This window comes from Ctenopharyngodon idella, chromosome 9 (assembly GCF_019924925.1).
Source record: "Ctenopharyngodon idella isolate HZGC_01 chromosome 9, HZGC01, whole genome shotgun sequence".
NCBI classification, from domain to species: domain Eukaryota; kingdom Metazoa; phylum Chordata; class Actinopteri; order Cypriniformes; family Xenocyprididae; genus Ctenopharyngodon; species Ctenopharyngodon idella.
In genome coordinates this window covers 33,049,245-33,065,580 of record NC_067228.1, presented here as the reverse complement: position 1 = coordinate 33,065,580, position 16,336 = coordinate 33,049,245, and the positions used below count along the sequence as shown (strand labels likewise).

The following is a 16,336-nucleotide window of genomic DNA, read 5'->3' as shown; positions in this document are numbered from 1 at the left end:
TAGAGGGCCGAGTGGTTAAGGCGATGGACTGCTAATTCCTTGTCCTCTGCACGCGTGGGTTCGAATCCCATCCTCGTCGTCCGATGGCTTTAGTGTTTCGGAGAGCCCCGTGCACCTGGCCTAGCCGCTCAAAGCACCTTGCTGTCAACTTTAATGTCCTCTTTCTAAAAATAGCTGCAGAAAAACACCACAGCCAAACTTCAAGCAGAACGCCAAGTGACGAGGTGGCCGAGTGGTTAAGGCGATGGACTGCTAATCCATTGTGCTCTGCACGCGTGGGTTCGAATCCCATCCTCGTCGTTTGCTGGCTTTAGCGCTTGAGAGAACGCATCTCGTCTGGCAAAGCTGCTCAAAGCCCCTTGCTAACAACTTTACTGTCCTCGCACTAAAAATAGCTGCAATAGCTTCAAGCAGCGTGCCAAGTGATGAGGTGGCCGAGTGGTTAAGGCGATGGACTGCTGATCCATTGTGCTCTGCACGCGTGGGTTCGAATCCCGTCCTCGTCGACCAATGGCTTTAGTGTTTCAGAGAGCCTAGTGCACCTGGCATAGCTGCTCAAAGCACCTCGCTGCCAACTTCAATGTCCTCGTTCGAAAAATAGCTGCAGAAAAACACCACAGCCAAACTTCAGACGGAACACCAAGTGACGAGGTGGCCGAGTGGTTAAGGCGATGGACTGCTAATCCATTGTGCTCTGCTTCATGAAGCTCTGAATCTTTTGTTTCGAATCAGTGGTTCGAAGCGTGTATCAAACTGCCAAAGTCACATGATTTCACTAAAAGAGGCTTTGTTACGACATAACTGTTTTGAAACGTTTCGAAATGTCAGTGGTTCACCGCTGGGGGCCATCTCTGTGAACCCATGAATCATGCGGATTCACTGAGAACCATTGAACAAGTGTCTATGGTTTTTACCTGATCTCTGATCAGCTTTATACATTTGTAGACGTTTTAATTAGACATTAGTATAATTAGAAAGAGTAATAGTAGCCAATAGTGTTTTATCAGCCTGTTTAGCTGAGCCATCCATGGAACAAACAAAACAAGACCTGAAAATTGATAAAAGAACACATATTACACAGACACTTGACATGTAATATTATTTGATTATAAGTTAATTGCATTTGATAGATTTTACTTCCAATAAAACATTGGCAATGTGTTTGTAAAAGGTCTTTTTATGCACGTTTGGCCTGAGTTTTTGTGGCAGCGTGTGGCGTCTCGAAAGCTTGCAAACAGTGAATCATTTTGTGAAGTAATTGGTTCAATTGATTCGGAGCTTTGAAAAGCTTCGTTTCTCCCATCACTGCTTACGACACACCATGGTGTTCTCTAACTGAATCACGTTTTAAGAATAGCTGCAGAAAAAGCTTGTGTTCATGTCTGAAACCATTGTTGAGACCAGGATCATTACAACAAGCCAGCTGGTGCTAGAATACGACCATTAAGAAAACAAAGACACTCCAAACATGCTCTGAGGAAGGCCTTCATCAGACTCGGGCTTTCACTGCTACAACGAATGCAACACACGGCAGAAACCAAAACACAACTCTTTTTTTTCAACCAATTATTAAGCCTCCTAAGAGGCTGACAAAAATTGCCAAGGCTGACTGTATTTCAAGTCATCCCAGCGGGGTATTGGGTAAAGTTTTCAACCAGCAATGATCACGCCTCGGATAAACCTCATAGGCTACGATATTGCCTCTGCGAAAGAATGCCGGAGAAAGTCGCAACGTCTTCTGTGCACCTATCTGCACATGGAACGACAGGGTGGTATCAAGCTTTAAACTACCATTCAATCAGCATTTTGGCCCTGATGGATGAATGGTGTGTCTACGAAACAGGCAAGCGATGTGCACAAAAAGGTTTATTCCTTGTACTCTCTTCACTTAAAGAAAAAAAGTGTGCTGTTTCCTTAAATCTAAGGGGGAGAGAATTATGGGTATCCTGGCAGCAAAGGGCAGGAGTCATAATCCTCAATCTCCAAGAACATGTTTGAGTTCGGGATCGATTCAACGAGCCCCCTACGAGGTTGGGTAGGATAATGAAGAGTGCAAGGACACTGCAAACATATTCTGAGGGAGGTCCAATGCCAGCTTTGTTACCTTTTTCTAGACTCTGGCGTTCTCCCTAGGTTCTTCTAGGACTGCTAATTCATTGTGCTGAGGTAAAGCTACCAAAATCTGGGCCTATAACCCAGATTGAAACCATCCTCTGCTGTAACTCCTTTACTTATAAACACGTTCTGTTCCTACTTGAAGAAAAGCTACCACAGCGCTATGCTGAAACTATAACCATTCTCAACAGATCTCATCTGCTGCAGAGGAGCATTTAATGTATGCCTAAATGCAAGTCATTTTGAAAACGCCCGTGAATAGGAGCTTTTCTCTAACAAGCAGAGTTGCGCAGCGGAAGTGTGCGGGGCCCATAACTCAGAGGTCAATGGATCGAGACCATCCTCTACTAAAGCGGTTTTATTTATATTCATGTCCTGTTCCTACTCAAAGAAAAGCTAGCAAAACACTGTGCTGAATCCATAAACCTTTACTCTGTTTGCCTTTTTTAAACACCAAGCCTATTGTTGTCACTGAAGCAGAAGTAATGGGGGCAGGTGGGTGCTGGCCTTTTACAGCCTCAGTGGCCTAATGGATAAGGCACTGGCCTCCTAAGCCAGGGATTGTGGGTTCGAGTCCCATCTGGGGTGGTTTAAAGCAGAGTGGCGCAGCGGAAGCGTGCTGGGCCCATAACCCAGAGGTCGATGGATCGAAACCATCCTCTGCTAAAACTGTTTTACTTATAAACACGTTCTGTTCCTACTTGAGGTAAAGCTACCAAAACGCTATTCTGAAACCATAACCATTTTCAACAGATCTCATCTGTGACAGCGGAGCATTCAATGTACGCCTAAACGCAAGTCATTTTGAAAAAACCTGTGAATGGACGGTTGCTCACAGCAAGCAGAGTGGCGCAGCGGAAGCGTGCTGGGCCCATAACCCAGAGGTCGATGGATCGAAACCATCCTCTGCTAAAACTCTTTCATTTACATACATGTCGTGTTCCTACTCAAAGTAAGGCTACCAAAACGCTATTCTGAAAGCATAGCTATTGTGAGAGGTTTCTGTAGTGTAGTGGTCATCACGTTCGCCTAACACGCGAAAGGTCCTCGGTTCGAAACCGAGCAGAAACAGCGGTTAGCTTTTGACCGAAAATATAAACTGTTTGCAACACCAGTAGGAATTAGCTCCTCTTCCTTTTACGCCTTTTAAGAGGCATGCGCCAAATGGTTTCTGTCTCCGTCCGAAAGTGACAGGTTTCCGTAGTGTAGTGGTTATCACGTTCGCCTCACACGCGAAAGGTCCCCAGTTCGAAACTGGGCGGAAACAGGGAGTTGCTTTTGCCAACATTTCCTAAGGGATTTTCTTTTGAGCAGATCAGTACACCTGCTGCGCAATTTGCGGTGTAAACTCTTCAAAGAAAAGGCACAAAAATAAAACAAGCGACCAGTGAGGTTTCCTGTAATGGCAAACAGTTGGTTTGCTACTAAAAGTAGCAGCTTTTTGCCATTTTAAGAGCACTGCGCAGTCTGCCGTTTCAGTCGTCGTCAACAAGCGTGCGCTAAAAACGATCGGAATGCCTTAGTCCCCGCGTTTCCGTGGTGTAGCGGTTATCACGTTCGCTTTACACGCGAAAGGTCCCCAGTTCGAAACTGGGCGGAAACAGGTGAGGCTTTTGTAATATACATGCCGAACTGGCTCTCCAGTAAGAGGATGTCCACGCTGCAAAGTTCCTACTTTTGAGCTAGGTGAAGGCAATCGTACTAAGGAGCTCTAGGCAGACTGCCATGCCGAAGGAGCTCTGTCCTGTTTGTGGAATTTACATTGACTGTCACTCTTAGCACTCTTTTCCTTATAAGCCTTTTATGAAGCGTACACCAGAAGATTTCTCTCTTTGTCCACAAGACAGGTTTCCGTAGTGTAGTGGTTATCACGTTCACCTCGCACGTGTGGGATTACAAATTTAAGAATCTGTTTAAGATCTGCTGATCCTACATCCTGACATAACATCACATGGAATACTATGGTGAAGTACATTGTATTTAGCATTTTAAGGTAAAAAGGATGACTTTCTAAGAAAGTCATATACTCTTGAAAGATGTCCCAACGTCTCCTGGTCTCTGCTTCGGCGAGGAAAAAGTTTCCTACAGTTTTGGTGCCGTGACCCGGATAGAGCTTCTCACCTCAATCCAGATTGAAACTTCAAGCACAACAAAGATCTGATCCAAAAGAAGATCCAGGCTGAATTTCCCTGTACACCCAAGGGTTGGTGAGTGATTCTCTATCCAAAAGAACCTTTAAGACCAGTACAAATGTGTTATCCTCTGCACCGTCAGAGAAGAGTTAACAGACAGCTGTAGGGTTTGGTTAACCACATGGACTCAAAAGTTACTGAGTCAGTCAGATTGGATTTGACAAAGAAATTTGGGATTCAACCAGAAAAAGTTTGGTCCATTGAAGAATGCAAAAAGGTACTTGGTGCTTGTATTCGGAAGAAAAATATGAAGGGCATGATCTGCTGCCACAGAGAATTTACTCTATCCATTGCACAAGAACAGGGTGATAGAGGGCCGAGTGGTTAAGGCGATGGACTGCTAATTCCTTGTCCTCTGCACGCGTGGGTTCGAATCCCATCCTCGTCGTCCGATGGCTTTAGTGTTTCGGAGAGCCCCGTGCACCTGGCCTAGCCGCTCAAAGCACCTTGCTGTCAACTTTAATGTCCTCTTTCTAAAAATAGCTGCAGAAAAACACCACAGCCAAACTTCAAGCAGAACGCCAAGTGACGAGGTGGCCGAGTGGTTAAGGCGATGGACTGCTAATCCATTGTGCTCTGCACGCGTGGGTTCGAATCCCATCCTCGTCGTTTGCTGGCTTTAGCGCTTGAGAGAACGCATCTCGTCTGGCAAAGCTGCTCAAAGCCCCTTGCTAACAACTTTACTGTCCTCGCACTAAAAATAGCTGCAATAGCTTCAAGCAGCGTGCCAAGTGATGAGGTGGCCGAGTGGTTAAGGCGATGGACTGCTGATCCATTGTGCTCTGCACGCGTGGGTTCGAATCCCGTCCTCGTCGACCAATGGCTTTAGTGTTTCAGAGAGCCTAGTGCACCTGGCATAGCTGCTCAAAGCACCTCGCTGCCAACTTCAATGTCCTCGTTCGAAAAATATCAAACTGCCAAAGTCACATGATTTCACTAAAAGAGGCTTTGTTACGACATAACTGTTTTGAAACGTTTCGAAATGTCAGTGGTTCACCGCTGGGGGCCATCTCTGTGAACCCATGAATCATGCGGATTCACTGAGAACCATTGAACAAGTGTCTATGGTTTTTACCTGATCTCTGATCAGCTTTATACATTTGTAGACGTTTTAATTAGACATTAGTATAATTAGAAAGAGTAATAGTAGCCAATAGTGTTTTATCAGCCTGTTTAGCTGAGCCATCCATGGAACAAACAAAACAAGACCTGAAAATTGATAAAAGAACACATATTACACAGACACTTGACATGTAATATTATTTGATTATAAGTTAATTGCATTTGATAGATTTTACTTCCAATAAAACATTGGCAATGTGTTTGTAAAAGGTCTTTTTATGCACGTTTGGCCTGAGTTTTTGTGGCAGCGTGTGGCGTCTCGAAAGCTTGCAAACAGTGAATCATTTTGTGAAGTAATTGGTTCAATTGATTCGGAGCTTTGAAAAGCTTCGTTTCTCCCATCACTGCTTACGACACACCATGGTGTTCTCTAACTGAATCACGTTTTAAGAATAGCTGCAGAAAAAGCTTGTGTTCATGTCTGAAACCATTGTTGAGACCAGGATCATTACAACAAGCCAGCTGGTGCTAGAATACGACCATTAAGAAAACAAAGACACTCCAAACATGCTCTGAGGAAGGCCTTCATCAGACTCGGGCTTTCACTGCTACAACGAATGCAACACACGGCAGAAACCAAAACACAACTCTTTTTTTTTTTCAACCAATTATTAAGCCTCCTAAGAGGCTGACAAAAATTGCCAAGGCTGACTGTATTTCAAGTCATCCCAGCGGGGTATTGGGTAAAGTTTTCAACCAGCAATGATCACGCCTCGGATAAACCTCATAGGCTACGATATTGCCTCTGCGAAAGAATGCCGGAGAAAGTCGCAACGTCTTCTGTGCACCTATCTGCACATGGAACGACAGGGTGGTATCAAGCTTTAAACTACCATTCAATCAGCATTTTGGCCCTGATGGATGAATGGTGTGTCTACGAAACAGGCAAGCGATGTGCACAAAAAGGTTTATTCCTTGTACTCTCTTCACTTAAAGAAAAAAAGTGTGCTGTTTCCTTAAATCTAAGGGGGAGAGAATTATGGGTATCCTGGCAGCAAAGGGCAGGAGTCATAATCCTCAATCTCCAAGAACATGTTTGAGTTCGGGATCGATTCAACGAGCCCCCTACGAGGTTGGGTAGGATAATGAAGAGTGCAAGGACACTGCAAACATATTCTGAGGGAGGTCCAATGCCAGCTTTGTTACCTTTTTCTAGACTCTGGCGTTCTCCCTAGGTTCTTCTAGGACTGCTAATTCATTGTGCTGAGGTAAAGCTACCAAAATCTGGGCCTATAACCCAGATTGAAACCATCCTCTGCTGTAACTCCTTTACTTATAAACACGTTCTGTTCCTACTTGAAGAAAAGCTACCACAGCGCTATGCTGAAACTATAACCATTCTCAACAGATCTCATCTGTTGCAGAGGAGCATTTAATGTATGCCTAAATGCAAGTCATTTTGAAAACGCCTGTGAATAGGAGCTTTTCTCTAACAAGCAGAGTTGCGCAGCGGAAGTGTGCGGGGCCCATAACTCAGAGGTCAATGGATCGAGACCATCCTCTACTAAAGCGGTTTTATTTATATTCATGTCCTGTTCCTACTCAAAGAAAAGCTAGCAAAACACTGTGCTGAATCCATAAACCTTTACTCTGTTTGCCTTTTTTAAACACCAAGCCTATTGTTGTCACTGAAGCAGAAGTAATGGGGGCAGGTGGGTGCTGGCCTTTTACAGCCTCAGTGGCCTAATGGATAAGGCACTGGCCTCCTAAGCCAGGGATTGTGGGTTCGAGTCCCATCTGGGGTGGTTTAAAGCAGAGTGGCGCAGCGGAAGCGTGCTGGGCCCATAACCCAGAGGTCGATGGATCGAAACCATCCTCTGCTAAAACTGTTTTACTTATAAACACGTTCTGTTCCTACTTGAGGTAAAGCTACCAAAACGCTATTCTGAAACCATAACCATTTTCAACAGATCTCATCTGTGACAGCGGAGCATTCAATGTACGCCTAAACGCAAGTCATTTTGAAAAAACCTGTGAATGGACGGTTGCTCACAGCAAGCAGAGTGGCGCAGCGGAAGCGTGCTGGGCCCATAACCCAGAGGTCGATGGATCGAAACCATCCTCTGCTAAAACTCTTTCATTTACATACATGTCGTGTTCCTACTCAAAGTAAGGCTACCAAAACGCTATTCTGAAAGCATAGCTATTGTGAGAGGTTTCTGTAGTGTAGTGGTCATCACGTTCGCCTAACACGCGAAAGGTCCTCGGTTCGAAACCGAGCAGAAACAGCGGTTAGCTTTTGACCGAAAATATAAACTGTTTGCAACACCAGTAGGAATTAGCTCCTCTTCCTTTTACGCCTTTTAAGAGGCATGCGCCAAATGGTTTCTGTCTCCGTCCGAAAGTGACAGGTTTCCGTAGTGTAGTGGTTATCACGTTCGCCTCACACGCGAAAGGTCCCCAGTTCGAAACTGGGCGGAAACAGGGAGTTGCTTTTGCCAACATTTCCTAAGGGATTTTCTTTTGAGCAGATCAGTACACCTGCTGCGCAATTTGCGGTGTAAACTCTTCAAAGAAAAGGCACAAAAATAAAACAAACGACCAGTGAGGTTTCCTGTAATGGCAAACAGTTGGTTTGCTACTAAAAGTAGCAGCTTTTTGCCATTTTAAGAGCACTGCGCAGTCTGCCGTTTCAGTCGTCGTCAACAAGCGTGCGCTAAAAACGATCGGAATGCCTTAGTCCCCGCGTTTCCGTGGTGTAGCGGTTATCACGTTCGCTTTACACGCGAAAGGTCCCCAGTTCGAAACTGGGCGGAAACAGGTGAGGCTTTTGTAATATACATGCCGAACTGGCTCTCCAGTAAGAGGATGTCCACGCTGCAAAGTTCCTACTTTTGAGCTAGGTGAAGGCAATCGTACTAAGGAGCTCTAGGCAGACTGCCATGCCGAAGGAGCTCTGTCCTGTTTGTGGAATTTACATTGACTGTCACTCTTAGCACTCTTTTCCTTATAAGCCTTTTATGAAGCGTACACCAGAAGATTTCTCTCTTTGTCCACAAGACAGGTTTCCGTAGTGTAGTGGTTATCACGTTCACCTCGCACGTGTGGGATTACAAATTTAAGAATCTGTTTAAGATCTGCTGATCCTACATCCTGACATAACATCACATGGAATACTATGGTGAAGTACATTGTATTTAGCATTTTAAGGTAAAAAGGATGACTTTCTAAGAAAGTCATATACTCTCGAAAGATGTCCTAACGTCTCCTGGTCTCTGCTTCGGCGAGGAAAAAGTTTCCTACAGTTTCGGTGCCGTGACCCGGATAGAGCTTCTCACCTCAATCCAGATTGAAACTTCAAGCACAACAAAGATCTGATCCAAAAGAAGATCCAGGCTGAATTTCCCTGTACACCCAAGGGTTGGTGAGTGATTCTCTATCCAAAAGAACCTTTAAGACCAGTACAAATGTGTTATCCTCTGCACCGTCAGAGAAGAGTTAACAGACAGCTGTAGGGTTTGGTTAACCACATGGACTCAAAAGTTACTGAGTCAGTCAGATTGGATTTGACAAAGAAATTTGGGATTCAACCAGAAAAAGTTTGGTCCATTGAAGAATGCAAAAAGGTACTTGGTGCTTGTATTCGGAAGAAAAATATGAAGGGCATGATCTGCTGCCACAGAGAATTTACTCTATCCATTGCACAAGAACGGGGTGATAGAGGGCCGAGTGGTTAAGGCGATGGACTGCTAATTCCTTGTCCTCTGCACGCGTGGGTTCGAATCCCGTCCTCGTCGTCCGATGGCTTTAGTGTTTCGGAGAGCCCCGTGCACCTGGCCTAGCCGCTCAAAGCACCTTGCTGTCAACTTTAATGTCCTCTTTCTAAAAATAGCTGCAGAAAAACACCACAGCCAAACTTCAAGCAGAACGCCAAGTGACGAGGTGGCCGAGTGGTTAAGGCGATGGACTGCTAATCCATTGTGCTCTGCACGCGTGGGTTCGAATCCCATCCTCGTCGTTTGCTGGCTTTAGCGCTTGAGAGAACGCATCTCGTCTGGCAAATCTGCTCAAAGCCCCTTGCTAACAACTTTACTGTCCTCGCACTAAAAATAGCTGCAATAGCTTCAAGCAGCGTGCCAAGTGATGAGGTGGCCGAGTGGTTAAGGCGATGGACTGCTGATCCATTGTGCTCTGCACGCGTGGGTTCGAATCCCGTCCTCGTCGACCAATGGCTTTAGTGTTTCAGAGAGCCTAGTGCACCTGGCATAGCTGCTCAAAGCACCTCGCTGCCAACTTCAATGTCCTCGTTCGAAAAATAGCTGCAGAAAAACACCACAGCCAAACTTCAGACGGAACACCAAGTGACGAGGTGGCCGAGTGGTTAAGGCGATGGACTGCTAATCCATTGTGCTCTGCTTCATGAAGCTCTGAATCTTTTGTTTCGAATCAGTGGTTCGAAGCGTGTATCAAACTGCCAAAGTCACATGATTTCACTAAAAGAGGCTTTGTTACGACATAACTGTTTTGAAACGTTTCGAAATGCCAGTGGTTCACCGCTGGGGGCCATCTCTGTGAACCCATGAATCATGCGGATTCACTGAGAACCATTGAACAAGTGTCTATGGTTTTTACCTGATCTCTGATCAGCTTTATACATTTGTAGACGTTTTAATTAGACATTAGTATAATTAGAAAGAGTAATAGTAGCCAATAGTGTTTTATCAGCCTGTTTAGCTGAGCCATCCATGGAACAAACAAAACAAGACCTGAAAATTGATAAAAGAACACATATTACACAGACACTTGACATGTAATATTATTTGATTATAAGTTAATTGCATTTGATAGATTTTACTTCCAATAAAACATTGGCAATGTGTTTGTAAAAGGTCTTTTTATGCACGTTTGGCCTGAGTTTTTGTGGCAGCGTGTGGCGTCTCGAAAGCTTGCAAACAGTGAATCATTTTGTGAAGTAATTGGTTCAATTGATTCGGAGCTTTGAAAAGCTTCGTTTCTCCCATCACTGCTTACGACACACCATGGTGTTCTCTAACTGAATCACGTTTTAAGAATAGCTGCAGAGAAAGCTTGTGTTCATGTCTGAAACCATTGTTGAGACCAGGATCATTACAACAAGCCAGCTGGTGCTAGAATACGACCATTAAGAAAACAAAGACACTCCAAACATGCTCTGAGGAAGGCCTTCATCAGACTCGAGCTTTCACTGCTACAACGAATGCAACACACGGCAGAAACCAAAACACAACTCTTTTTTTTTTTTTCAACCAATTATTAAGCCTCCTAAGAGGCTGACAAAAATTGCCAAGGCTGACTGTATTTCAAGTCATCCCAGCGGGGTATTGGGTAAAGTTTTCAACCAGCAATGATCACGCCTCGGATAAACCTCATAGGCTACGATATTGCCTCTGCGAAAGAATGCCGGAGAAAGTCGCAACGTCTTCTGTGCACCTATCTGCACATGGAACGACAGGGTGGTATCAAGCTTTAAACTACCATTCAATCAGCATTTTGGCCCTGATGGATGAATGGTGTGTCTACGAAACAGGCAAGCGATGTGCACAAAAAGGTTTATTCCTTGTACTCTCTTCACTTAAAGAAAAAAAGTGTGCTGTTTCCTTAAATCTAAGGGGGAGAGAATTATGGGTATCCTGGCAGCAAAGGGCAGGAGTCATAATCCTCAATCTCCAAGAACATGTTTGAGTTCGGGATCGATTCAACGAGCCCCCTACGAGGTTGGGTAGGATAATGAAGAGTGCAAGGACACTGCAAACATATTCTGAGGGAGGTCCAATGCCAGCTTTGTTACCTTTTTCTAGACTCTGGCGTTCTCCCTAGGTTCTTCTAGGACTGCTAATTCATTGTGCTGAGGTAAAGCTACCAAAATCTGGGCCTATAACCCAGATTGAAACCATCCTCTGCTGTAACTCCTTTACTTATAAACACGTTCTGTTCCTACTTGAAGAAAAGCTACCACAGCGCTATGCTGAAACTATAACCATTCTCAACAGATCTCATCTGTTGCAGAGGAGCATTTAATGTATGCCTAAATGCAAGTCATTTTGAAAACGCCTGTGAATAGGAGCTTTTCTCTAACAAGCAGAGTTGCGCAGCGGAAGTGTGCGGGGCCCATAACTCAGAGGTCAATGGATCGAGACCATCCTCTACTAAAGCGGTTTTATTTATATTCATGTCCTGTTCCTACTCAAAGAAAAGCTAGCAAAACACTGTGCTGAATCCATAAACCTTTACTCTGTTTGCCTTTTTTAAACACCAAGCCTATTGTTGTCACTGAAGCAGAAGTAATGGGGGCAGGTGGGTGCTGGCCTTTTACAGCCTCAGTGGCCTAATGGATAAGGCACTGGCCTCCTAAGCCAGGGATTGTGGGTTCGAGTCCCATCTGGGGTGGTTTAAAGCAGAGTGGCGCAGCGGAAGCGTGCTGGGCCCATAACCCAGAGGTCGATGGATCGAAACCATCCTCTGCTAAAACTGTTTTACTTATAAACACGTTCTGTTCCTACTTGAGGTAAAGCTACCAAAACGCTATTCTGAAACCATAACCATTTTCAACAGATCTCATCTGTGACAGCGGAGCATTCAATGTACGCCTAAACGCAAGTCATTTTGAAAAAACCTGTGAATGGACGGTTGCTCACAGCAAGCAGAGTGGCGCAGCGGAAGCGTGCTGGGCCCATAACCCAGAGGTCGATGGATCGAAACCATCCTCTGCTAAAACTCTTTCATTTACATACATGTCGTGTTCCTACTCAAAGTAAGGCTACCAAAACGCTATTCTGAAAGCATAGCTATTGTGAGAGGTTTCTGTAGTGTAGTGGTCATCACGTTCGCCTAACACGCGAAAGGTCCTCGGTTCGAAACCGAGCAGAAACAGCGGTTAGCTTTTGACCGAAAATATAAACTGTTTGCAACACCAGTAGGAATTAGCTCCTCTTCCTTTTACGCCTTTTAAGAGGCATGCGCCAAATGGTTTCTGTCTCCGTCCGAAAGTGACAGGTTTCCGTAGTGTAGTGGTTATCACGTTCGCCTCACACGCGAAAGGTCCCCAGTTCGAAACTGGGCGGAAACAGGGAGTTGCTTTTGCCAACATTTCCTAAGGGATTTTCTTTTGAGCAGATCAGTACACCTGCTGCGCAATTTGCGGTGTAAACTCTTCAAAGAAAAGGCACAAAAATAAAACAAACGACCAGTGAGGTTTCCTGTAATGGCAAACAGTTGGTTTGCTACTAAAAGTAGCAGCTTTTTGCCATTTTAAGAGCACTGCGCAGTCTGCCGTTTCAGTCGTCGTCAACAAGCGTGCGCTAAAAACGATCGGAATGCCTTAGTCCCCGCGTTTCCGTGGTGTAGCGGTTATCACGTTCGCTTTACACGCGAAAGGTCCCCAGTTCGAAACTGGGCGGAAACAGGTGAGGCTTTTGTAATATACATGCCGAACTGGCTCTCCAGTAAGAGGATGTCCACGCTGCAAAGTTCCTACTTTTGAGCTAGGTGAAGGCAATCGTACTAAGGAGCTCTAGGCAGACTGCCATGCCGAAGGAGCTCTGTCCTGTTTGTGGAATTTACATTGACTGTCACTCTTAGCACTCTTTTCCTTATAAGCCTTTTATGAAGCGTACACCAGAAGATTTCTCTCTTTGTCCACAAGACAGGTTTCCGTAGTGTAGTGGTTATCACGTTCACCTCGCACGTGTGGGATTACAAATTTAAGAATCTGTTTAAGATCTGCTGATCCTACATCCTGACATAACATCACATGGAATACTATGGTGAAGTACATTGTATTTAGCATTTTAAGGTAAAAAGGATGACTTTCTAAGAAAGTCATATACTCTCGAAAGATGTCCTAACGTCTCCTGGTCTCTGCTTCGGCGAGGAAAAAGTTTCCTACAGTTTCGGTGCCGTGACCCGGATAGAGCTTCTCACCTCAATCCAGATTGAAACTTCAAGCACAACAAAGATCTGATCCAAAAGAAGATCCAGGCTGAATTTCCCTGTACACCCAAGGGTTGGTGAGTGATTCTCTATCCAAAAGAACCTTTAAGACCAGTACAAATGTGTTATCCTCTGCACCGTCAGAGAAGAGTTAACAGACAGCTGTAGGGTTTGGTTAACCACATGGACTCAAAAGTTACTGAGTCAGTCAGATTGGATTTGACAAAGAAATTTGGGATTCAACCAGAAAAAGTTTGGTCCATTGAAGAATGCAAAAAGGTACTTGGTGCTTGTATTCGGAAGAAAAATATGAAGGGCATGATCTGCTGCCACAGAGAATTTACTCTATCCATTGCACAAGAACGGGGTGATAGAGGGCCGAGTGGTTAAGGCGATGGACTGCTAATTCCTTGTCCTCTGCACGCGTGGGTTCGAATCCCGTCCTCGTCGTCCGATGGCTTTAGTGTTTCGGAGAGCCCCGTGCACCTGGCCTAGCCGCTCAAAGCACCTTGCTGTCAACTTTAATGTCCTCTTTCTAAAAATAGCTGCAGAAAAACACCACAGCCAAACTTCAAGCAGAACGCCAAGTGACGAGGTGGCCGAGTGGTTAAGGCGATGGACTGCTAATCCATTGTGCTCTGCACGCGTGGGTTCGAATCCCATCCTCGTCGTTTGCTGGCTTTAGCGCTTGAGAGAACGCATCTCGTCTGGCAAATCTGCTCAAAGCCCCTTGCTAACAACTTTACTGTCCTCGCACTAAAAATAGCTGCAATAGCTTCAAGCAGCGTGCCAAGTGATGAGGTGGCCGAGTGGTTAAGGCGATGGACTGCTGATCCATTGTGCTCTGCACGCGTGGGTTCGAATCCCGTCCTCGTCGACCAATGGCTTTAGTGTTTCAGAGAGCCTAGTGCACCTGGCATAGCTGCTCAAAGCACCTCGCTGCCAACTTCAATGTCCTCGTTCGAAAAATAGCTGCAGAAAAACACCACAGCCAAACTTCAGACGGAACACCAAGTGACGAGGTGGCCGAGTGGTTAAGGCGATGGACTGCTAATCCATTGTGCTCTGCTTCATGAAGCTCTGAATCTTTTGTTTCGAATCAGTGGTTCGAAGCGTGTATCAAACTGCCAAAGTCACATGATTTCACTAAAAGAGGCTTTGTTACGACATAACTGTTTTGAAACGTTTCGAAATGTCAGTGGTTCACCGCTGGGGGCCATCTCTGTGAACCCATGAATCATGCGGATTCACTGAGAACCATTGAACAAGTGTCTATGGTTTTTACCTGATCTCTGATCAGCTTTATACATTTGTAGACGTTTTAATTAGACATTAGTATAATTAGAAAGAGTAATAGTAGCCAATAGTGTTTTATCAGCCTGTTTAGCTGAGCCATCCATGGAACAAACAAAACAAGACCTGAAAATTGATAAAAGAACACATATTACACAGACACTTGACATGTAATATTATTTGATTATAAGTTAATTGCATTTGATAGATTTTACTTCCAATAAAACATTGGCAATGTGTTTGTAAAAGGTCTTTTTATGCACGTTTGGCCTGAGTTTTTGTGGCAGCGTGTGGCGTCTCGAAAGCTTGCAAACAGTGAATCATTTTGTGAAGTAATTGGTTCAATTGATTCGGAGCTTTGAAAAGCTTCGTTTCTCCCATCACTGCTTACGACACACCATGGTGTTCTCTAACTGAATCACGTTTTAAGAATAGCTGCAGAAAAGCTTGTGTTCATGTCTGAAACCATTGTTGAGACCAGGATCATTACAACAAGCCAGCTGGTGCTAGAATACGACCATTAAGAAAACAAAGACACTCCAAACATGCTCTGAGGAAGGCCTTCATCAGACTCGGGCTTTCACTGCTACAACGAATGCAACACACGGCAGAAACCAAAACACAACTCTTTTTTTTTTTCAACCAATTATTAAGCCTCCTAAGAGGCTGACAAAAATTGCCAAGGCTGACTGTATTTCAAGTCATCCCAGCGGGGTATTGGGTAAAGTTTTCAACCAGCAATGATCACGCCTCGGATAAACCTCATAGGCTACGATATTGCCTCTGCGAAAGAATGCCGGAGAAAGTCGCAACGTCTTCTGTGCACCTATCTGCACATGGAACGACAGGGTGGTATCAAGCTTTAAACTACCATTCAATCAGCATTTTGGCCCTGATGGATGAATGGTGTGTCTACGAAACAGGCAAGCGATGTGCACAAAAAGGTTTATTCCTTGTACTCTCTTCACTTAAAGAAAAAAAGTGTGCTGTTTCCTTAAATCTAAGGGGGAGAGAATTATGGGTATCCTGGCAGCAAAGGGCAGGAGTCATAATCCTCAATCTCCAAGAACATGTTTGAGTTCGGGATCGATTCAACGAGCCCCCTACGAGGTTGGGTAGGATAATGAAGAGTGCAAGGACACTGCAAACATATTCTGAGGGAGGTCCAATGCCAGCTTTGTTACCTTTTTCTAGACTCTGGCGTTCTCCCTAGGTTCTTCTAGGACTGCTAATTCATTGTGCTGAGGTAAAGCTACCAAAATCTGGGCCTATAACCCAGATTGAAACCATCCTCTGCTGTAACTCCTTTACTTATAAACACGTTCTGTTCCTACTTGAAGAAAAGCTACCACAGCGCTATGCTGAAACTATAACCATTCTCAACAGATCTCATCTGCTGCAGAGGAGCATTTAATGTATGCCTAAATGCAAGTCATTTTGAAAACGCCCGTGAATAGGAGCTTTTCTCTAACAAGCAGAGTTGCGCAGCGGAAGTGTGCGGGGCCCATAACTCAGAGGTCAATGGATCGAGACCATCCTCTACTAAAGCGGTTTTATTTATATTCATGTCCTGTTCCTACTCAAAGAAAAGCTAGCAAAACACTGTGCTGAATCCATAAACCTTTACTCTGTTTGCCTTTTTTAAACACCAAGCCTATTGTTGTCACTGAAGCAGAAGTAATGGGGGCAGGTGGGTGCTGGCCTTT

The 16,336-nt window shown here is 44.7% G+C and overlaps 30 non-coding genes across 30 annotated transcripts; 26 read left to right on the top strand and 4 right to left on the bottom strand.

Moving 5' to 3' along the window:
* The first annotated feature begins 218 nt into the window (after positions 1-218).
* trnas-gcu (transfer RNA serine (anticodon GCU)) lies at positions 219-300 on the top strand. Its single transcript has one exon. It is a non-coding gene; the product is annotated as a tRNA-Ser (tRNA).
* Positions 301-424: 124 nt separating this feature from the next.
* trnas-gcu (transfer RNA serine (anticodon GCU)) lies at positions 425-506 on the top strand. Its single transcript has one exon. It is a non-coding gene; the product is annotated as a tRNA-Ser (tRNA).
* A 1,068-nt stretch (positions 507-1,574) lies between these two features.
* LOC127519448 (U4 spliceosomal RNA) lies at positions 1,575-1,715 on the bottom strand. Its single transcript, XR_007931846.1, has one exon. It is a non-coding gene; the product is annotated as a U4 spliceosomal RNA (small nuclear RNA).
* A 915-nt stretch (positions 1,716-2,630) lies between these two features.
* On the top strand, positions 2,631-2,703 carry trnar-ccu (transfer RNA arginine (anticodon CCU)). Its single transcript has one exon. It is a non-coding gene; the product is annotated as a tRNA-Arg (tRNA).
* Positions 2,704-2,709: 6 nt separating this feature from the next.
* Positions 2,710-2,781, top strand: trnam-cau (transfer RNA methionine (anticodon CAU)). The gene has a single exon. It is a non-coding gene; the product is annotated as a tRNA-Met (tRNA).
* A 174-nt stretch (positions 2,782-2,955) lies between these two features.
* On the top strand, positions 2,956-3,027 carry trnam-cau (transfer RNA methionine (anticodon CAU)). The gene has a single exon. It is a non-coding gene; the product is annotated as a tRNA-Met (tRNA).
* An 86-nt stretch (positions 3,028-3,113) lies between these two features.
* Positions 3,114-3,186, top strand: trnav-aac (transfer RNA valine (anticodon AAC)). Its single transcript has one exon. It is a non-coding gene; the product is annotated as a tRNA-Val (tRNA).
* Positions 3,187-3,309: 123 nt separating this feature from the next.
* On the top strand, positions 3,310-3,382 carry trnav-cac (transfer RNA valine (anticodon CAC)). Its single transcript has one exon. It is a non-coding gene; the product is annotated as a tRNA-Val (tRNA).
* Positions 3,383-3,645: 263 nt separating this feature from the next.
* On the top strand, positions 3,646-3,718 carry trnav-uac (transfer RNA valine (anticodon UAC)). Its single transcript has one exon. It is a non-coding gene; the product is annotated as a tRNA-Val (tRNA).
* A 1,116-nt stretch (positions 3,719-4,834) lies between these two features.
* trnas-gcu (transfer RNA serine (anticodon GCU)) lies at positions 4,835-4,916 on the top strand. Its single transcript has one exon. It is a non-coding gene; the product is annotated as a tRNA-Ser (tRNA).
* A 124-nt stretch (positions 4,917-5,040) lies between these two features.
* trnas-gcu (transfer RNA serine (anticodon GCU)) lies at positions 5,041-5,122 on the top strand. The gene has a single exon. It is a non-coding gene; the product is annotated as a tRNA-Ser (tRNA).
* A 923-nt stretch (positions 5,123-6,045) lies between these two features.
* On the bottom strand, positions 6,046-6,186 carry LOC127519447 (U4 spliceosomal RNA). The gene has a single exon (XR_007931845.1). It is a non-coding gene; the product is annotated as a U4 spliceosomal RNA (small nuclear RNA).
* A 915-nt stretch (positions 6,187-7,101) lies between these two features.
* Positions 7,102-7,174, top strand: trnar-ccu (transfer RNA arginine (anticodon CCU)). The gene has a single exon. It is a non-coding gene; the product is annotated as a tRNA-Arg (tRNA).
* A 6-nt stretch (positions 7,175-7,180) lies between these two features.
* Positions 7,181-7,252, top strand: trnam-cau (transfer RNA methionine (anticodon CAU)). Its single transcript has one exon. It is a non-coding gene; the product is annotated as a tRNA-Met (tRNA).
* Positions 7,253-7,426: 174 nt separating this feature from the next.
* trnam-cau (transfer RNA methionine (anticodon CAU)) lies at positions 7,427-7,498 on the top strand. The gene has a single exon. It is a non-coding gene; the product is annotated as a tRNA-Met (tRNA).
* Positions 7,499-7,584: 86 nt separating this feature from the next.
* Positions 7,585-7,657, top strand: trnav-aac (transfer RNA valine (anticodon AAC)). The gene has a single exon. It is a non-coding gene; the product is annotated as a tRNA-Val (tRNA).
* A 123-nt stretch (positions 7,658-7,780) lies between these two features.
* On the top strand, positions 7,781-7,853 carry trnav-cac (transfer RNA valine (anticodon CAC)). The gene has a single exon. It is a non-coding gene; the product is annotated as a tRNA-Val (tRNA).
* Positions 7,854-8,116: 263 nt separating this feature from the next.
* trnav-uac (transfer RNA valine (anticodon UAC)) lies at positions 8,117-8,189 on the top strand. The gene has a single exon. It is a non-coding gene; the product is annotated as a tRNA-Val (tRNA).
* A 1,116-nt stretch (positions 8,190-9,305) lies between these two features.
* On the top strand, positions 9,306-9,387 carry trnas-gcu (transfer RNA serine (anticodon GCU)). Its single transcript has one exon. It is a non-coding gene; the product is annotated as a tRNA-Ser (tRNA).
* Positions 9,388-9,511: 124 nt separating this feature from the next.
* Positions 9,512-9,593, top strand: trnas-gcu (transfer RNA serine (anticodon GCU)). Its single transcript has one exon. It is a non-coding gene; the product is annotated as a tRNA-Ser (tRNA).
* A 1,073-nt stretch (positions 9,594-10,666) lies between these two features.
* LOC127519446 (U4 spliceosomal RNA) lies at positions 10,667-10,807 on the bottom strand. The gene has a single exon (XR_007931844.1). It is a non-coding gene; the product is annotated as a U4 spliceosomal RNA (small nuclear RNA).
* A 915-nt stretch (positions 10,808-11,722) lies between these two features.
* trnar-ccu (transfer RNA arginine (anticodon CCU)) lies at positions 11,723-11,795 on the top strand. Its single transcript has one exon. It is a non-coding gene; the product is annotated as a tRNA-Arg (tRNA).
* A 6-nt stretch (positions 11,796-11,801) lies between these two features.
* Positions 11,802-11,873, top strand: trnam-cau (transfer RNA methionine (anticodon CAU)). The gene has a single exon. It is a non-coding gene; the product is annotated as a tRNA-Met (tRNA).
* Positions 11,874-12,047: 174 nt separating this feature from the next.
* trnam-cau (transfer RNA methionine (anticodon CAU)) lies at positions 12,048-12,119 on the top strand. The gene has a single exon. It is a non-coding gene; the product is annotated as a tRNA-Met (tRNA).
* An 86-nt stretch (positions 12,120-12,205) lies between these two features.
* Positions 12,206-12,278, top strand: trnav-aac (transfer RNA valine (anticodon AAC)). Its single transcript has one exon. It is a non-coding gene; the product is annotated as a tRNA-Val (tRNA).
* Positions 12,279-12,401: 123 nt separating this feature from the next.
* Positions 12,402-12,474, top strand: trnav-cac (transfer RNA valine (anticodon CAC)). The gene has a single exon. It is a non-coding gene; the product is annotated as a tRNA-Val (tRNA).
* Positions 12,475-12,737: 263 nt separating this feature from the next.
* Positions 12,738-12,810, top strand: trnav-uac (transfer RNA valine (anticodon UAC)). Its single transcript has one exon. It is a non-coding gene; the product is annotated as a tRNA-Val (tRNA).
* A 1,116-nt stretch (positions 12,811-13,926) lies between these two features.
* On the top strand, positions 13,927-14,008 carry trnas-gcu (transfer RNA serine (anticodon GCU)). The gene has a single exon. It is a non-coding gene; the product is annotated as a tRNA-Ser (tRNA).
* A 124-nt stretch (positions 14,009-14,132) lies between these two features.
* Positions 14,133-14,214, top strand: trnas-gcu (transfer RNA serine (anticodon GCU)). The gene has a single exon. It is a non-coding gene; the product is annotated as a tRNA-Ser (tRNA).
* A 1,070-nt stretch (positions 14,215-15,284) lies between these two features.
* LOC127519445 (U4 spliceosomal RNA) lies at positions 15,285-15,425 on the bottom strand. The gene has a single exon (XR_007931843.1). It is a non-coding gene; the product is annotated as a U4 spliceosomal RNA (small nuclear RNA).
* Positions 15,426-16,336: the final 911 nt, after the last annotated feature.